This window comes from Tursiops truncatus, chromosome 18, assembly GCF_011762595.2.
Source record: "Tursiops truncatus isolate mTurTru1 chromosome 18, mTurTru1.mat.Y, whole genome shotgun sequence".
Classification (NCBI taxonomy): Eukaryota; Metazoa; Chordata; class Mammalia; order Artiodactyla; family Delphinidae; genus Tursiops; species Tursiops truncatus.
This window is the reverse complement of record NC_047051.1, coordinates 65,268,909-65,274,218: the sequence shown is the minus strand read 5'-3', so window position 1 is coordinate 65,274,218 and position 5,310 is coordinate 65,268,909.

Sequence of the window (5,310 nt, the reverse complement as noted above, 5' to 3'; positions counted from 1 at the left end):
CCTGGAATTCAGTGGATGGGGTTTTGATGGGGTGAGTACAAGGGGCATGGAGCACATCGCCTACTTTGGAGTGTTAAGCTATGGCTTCCTAGGTCAAGGAGTGCAGCAGTTGTTTAAAGGACGAGATTTATTAACAGACGGCGATAGGAGAGTCCCAGAGGGAGAGATGAGCCTGTGTGGGCAATGGTGTGGAGGCCTGAGACAGCACGGCTCTCTCAGCGATTTCAGGTAATGTTGGCTGAAAGTGAAGAAGTCAGTGAGGCCTGGGTTAGGGGAAGTGGGATGGGGTGGGACACTGAGAGACAGCCAGAGAGACTGACAGGAATCGAGCCATGGAGAACACTGGGTGTCACAATGCGGAGATTAGAATGCGTGCTCAGGGAAGCCCTGGTCCACGGCCCAAAGGAAATCAGCGTGGGCTTAGTGAAAAATAAGGCATCAAAGATGTGTATTATTTTCGCCTCCCTTTTCTTTTTCTTTTGGCTTGGTTTTCACATGTATTCGTGTTCTGGGGAAATTATACGTGCATCAGCTGCATATAGACACTTGGTTCCCTCAATCAACTGATTCAGAAAGCTATAAGAAACAGTGGATCCAGTTAAGGAGAAAACATTGTACATTTCAATGTGAATTCTGTGCTCTAAACAGAAATACAGGAGGAGAGAAAAGTGTGTGTGTCCCCCAGTAAATTTCACCACTCGGAGTTGATGGGTATGATTATGGCCCCAGGAGTGAAGATAATTCCCGATATCTGTGCATGACTCTAGTCACCTTAGAGTGCCCTTATGTCCACTGTCAGGACGTTATTTGGGGAAGCATCCTGTGAGGAGTCTTGGCCATGGATTTCCAGCCCCACCAGGCAGGGAAGAGAGCCAGGATCTGGAGAGGTGATGGAATTACTCTGTCTCTTGGATGATGGTTGCAGGGGAGCCATTTGTCAGCCCAAGTGCCTCCCGAGGATCCTCCCACCTTTTGTAGCTTCATTTTGAGGACAATTACCCTGTGGGTGAATTTAGGGAAAATATTCCCTCTGCCACCTAAAGCAGCCTTGCTCTAAGCATGAATCTGTCAGAGGTGGCGAAGAAAAACAAAATTGTTCCCCAGAAGATCTAGTAAATCAAGGGCTACATCATTTCTCCACGGACTAGGGACAAATATCTTTGTCCTGTGTGCATTTAAGGAAAGATATTATGTCCGTTTCCTTTTTTTTTTTTTTTTTTTTTAAGCTGCAGACTGCATGGTGTGAAGCCTAAAGCAAGAAGGAAACAGATAGGTTTGGCTTTCTAATTACATTAGGGAGTCTTCTGCGTGGCTCTGGGCTCTGATTCCTTATGTTTGCTGTCACAGCACTAATAGGAGATTGCTTCTCCTATTTTTGAACCTTTTAGCTTCTCTGTTTCATTTCTCCGCCTCTGGCACAGACACAAGCCTTTGAGTTACTTGCTGCTTAGACAAAATCCTGAAAGAATATGAACCAAATGTAAACAGTAACTAAATCTCGGTGGTGGATTTAAGGTGGCACTTATTTTATATATCTTCGTTTATACTTACCTTCACTTTTTGGCAATGAGAACGTATATTTTTATAAACAGAAAAACAATAAGGCTGGAGCCCATTTGGAAACATAAAAATGACAAACCCTCTAGTCTACCCTCCAGAAAGCACATGGCTTGTACATCTCCATGTCACCTGCACTTTCTAAGCAGTCATCTGTTATAAAAATTTGATGGGATCTTTAAGACTGTCATCCCCAGTAGGACAAAATACACAGGACAGGGAATCCTTTGGAGATGGACTTCTTACTCTTCCAACTGAGCGTGAAAATAAGGCAGTGGAGGTCAATGGGCCCCTACAAGATGAAGTCGCTGAGAGATCACTTGGGGAGCCCCTGGGATCCAATTTCAATACATCTAGATCTTAACCCAGAAGCACTTTCTGAGCACCGGCAATGACAAGTGTGTGATGCTACCCCTTCCCGCATATGATCAAAATACCAATGCCTATATCATGATGTACAATGATCATTTTAAATGCTATTATCGGGGTAAACTGAAAACAGGAATAACCTCTTTCTATAATACAAGCCTGATTTGCTGTGACCTCCAGAGGAATTTAGAAGTACCCATAGTTGGAGAAGAAAGAGCCTGCTGTTATACCGGTAAAGGCCCTGTGCAGTTTTCTAGTTAGTAAGGGGAACATGCATTGCATATGGGGAGATATTCACTCTGGCCTGTTTCATTAATTGACACACCAGTTTTAATCCTATATTTGTTTATATATAATATTATATGCATTTTTTATTAATGGCTAATGATAGCTAAATTATACTAAAATAATAAAGTCTACTATTATTATGGTCCTTGATGAATGGTAAGCTATAAGTATTCCAAAGTAAACAACTGACGAGCTCTCCACATTGGAGCATAGGGTGGCATACACTTCATAGGGAGAAGGAGAGATCTGCAATAACTTTGAGGTTTGAGGATGAGATGATTGGGCGTTGCCAATATAACCAGGACTAGAAATGCAAGAGAAGGGTTAGGACTGGGGGAAATTGTGAGTTCACTTTTTGACATACTGAGTTTAAGTATCTATGGGTACATCCCGGTAGACATGCCCAATAAGTTATTGAACATATGAGTCCAGAGCTCAGGAAAGTTCTGGGATAGTGATAAATTGTCCATGTCTTATGGATCTGAAAACCCTTGTCTAATCTCCCCTTTTAGACAAGTGTTGACCTCAGAGTGCTATTCTCAGCCTAGGATTTTAGATACTGAGGCCAGACACTGAAGAGATGAAAGTTGGCTTATCAAGAGAGAGCATCCAGGTAGAAAGTCAACCCAGGTCACTAATCCAAATCCAGAAGGGCAGGGTAGAGAGGAAAACCCAAGGCCTGGGCAAAAGCAGCAAAGTGAGGAGAAGCAGTGGACTTGCAGGTGGGTGATAGCGTTTAGAAGGAGACCCTGAGTCACTGGAACAAAGCCATGGTGTTTTGTACGGAGCTCCCGGAGTTCTGGCCTTGAGTATGGAAGGGGATTGTATTAGTTTCCTATGGCTGCTGTAACAAACTACCACAAACTTAGTGGCTTAAAACAACACAAGTTTATTATCTTACAATTCTGGAGGTTGGAAGGCCAAAATGGGTTTTGCACACTAAAATCAAGGTGTGGGCAGATCTGCATTCCTTCTGGAGGCTCCAGGGGAAAAGGCTCTCTCCTTGCCTTTTCCAGCCTCTAAAAGCTGCCCACATTCCTGGTTCATGGCCCATTCCATCCTCAAAGTACATTACCCCAATCTCTGCTTCCGTGATTAAAAGCATGAAAGATAGGCAGGAACACAGAAAGTAATTGAGATAACACATATGAAATGCGAAAATAGACCCAAAGGAAATATATCAAACGGGTAATTGTTTCATTAGAAACATGGGAATACAGATCGTACTTTTATCCTTTACTCTAATTCTCAAGCATTCTATAATAAAAAATTAATTTAAAACTGCTTTTAAAAAGTGACATACCAAAGAATTCTTAACAGTCTGACTCAGGGAAGAGATGAAGGAATAAGTCATTAAAGCCAAATACAGAAAAGAGGTGAAATGCGGGCAGTGGAGGAATTACAGAATTGGGGAGTCAGATGGTCACTGGTGATGGCTGGGGGAGAGCAGTTCCCAGGTGAGGTGGGAATGCAGACAAGACAGTGAGGGATTACATTGGAGACCATCAGGACAGCAGCTGGAGATCACTGGTTAGGGAGGGAAAGATGACAGCAAAACTTCTTGGAAGCCAGGGACCAGGAAAGCGAGTTGTTTTGTTTTTGTGTTGGTTGTTTTTGTTGTCATTTTTTTTTTTTTTTTTGGCGGTACGCGGGTCTCTCACTGCTGCGGCCTCTCCCGTTGCGGAGCACAGGCTCCGGACGCGCAGGCTCAGCGGCCATGGCTCACGGGCCCAGCTGCTCCGCGGCATGTGGGATCTTCCTGGACCGGGGCACGAACCCGTGTCCCCTGCATCGGCAGGCGGACTCTCAACCACTGCGCCACCAGGGAAGCCCTGTTGTCATCGTTTTTAAGAGAAGAGAGGAGATTCTCAGCTCTGGCCAAAGCACCAGGCAGAGCCGTGTAACAAGAGCTAGGCTATATTGAATGTACACTTTAAATTTTCCTAGATGACACTCTCTGTACCTTGCAGGAGAGAGAAGCAGTACCTGGTAGTGTTATGAATATGAGAATAGTCTTTTCTCTCTCTAACTATGGGAGAGATATTTCCATTTGATGAGCCTCGGTTTCTTCATTTTTAACATGCATGGTTTGGATCAGATGGTCTCTAATGCTCATTTAAGCTGTAATATTTTATATCCATCTCTGAAATCTCTAGCTCATTTGAAAAGCCTTAGTTTCACCCTCTTATGAGAATGATTAGACCAAAGCACAATAGTGAAGAAAAGAGACGGGGGTTTGATTTCATATCAAATTATCTGATTCCTATACAGTCCAAACAAGTAGTTCAGTCACCTAGAAGCACTTTTATGCAAGCAATTCAACAACTGAAAAAAATGGTAACGCCAGAAAGGGTAAGACAATAAATTCTGCCTCTTACCAACGACAGAAGGCAGGTAAACACAATCCACCTGGGCAAGGATCAGAAATTACCATTAAAACGTCAATATTTTTCCTTTCACATCCTTAAAAAAATACCATTAAGAGGAAAATTAAAGGGGGAAAGGAAGGCATGCACTAGAGAATGCACAGTTACCTTCCAGTCAGATCAGGCCAAGGTGCTTTCTGAGAGGTACCCAACTGCGGGTGTGAAATTGTCAAACACCAGGTGTTTGCCACTATGTATTTAGGAGAAACACAAATGGGTATCTGGGCAGAGAGGAAATCCCACTGGGTATCTGGCAGGGTATGATGGCAGATTGAGGAGGGCTCAGAAAAAGGTAGAAGGAGAGATCAGTGAGGTGATGAGAAGGCATTTGCCAAAATGCATCTCCCAAATAGAAAAATGCTAGTCTCAGGCAATAAATAAAGGGAAGGAATTTTACAGGTACACTGGAAACAGAAAGAATCTTCTTAAGTTCTGTGTAACTAAGAATAGAGGTAGCTAGAGCTCAAGAACATAGTTGCTGAATGTTGAGTAATTAATCTGAGAGAGAGGATTTCCTGCAATTTCTATTAAATATAATAATGGAAGGAATACTTGGGACAAACAGAGACACACAGAGATCACTGGTGCCGAACAATCAAAGCGGAAGAGAAAACCAAATTTGAGACACATCCTGTAGCCACATCTAGATTGAACTTTCTTCAATTCTTTG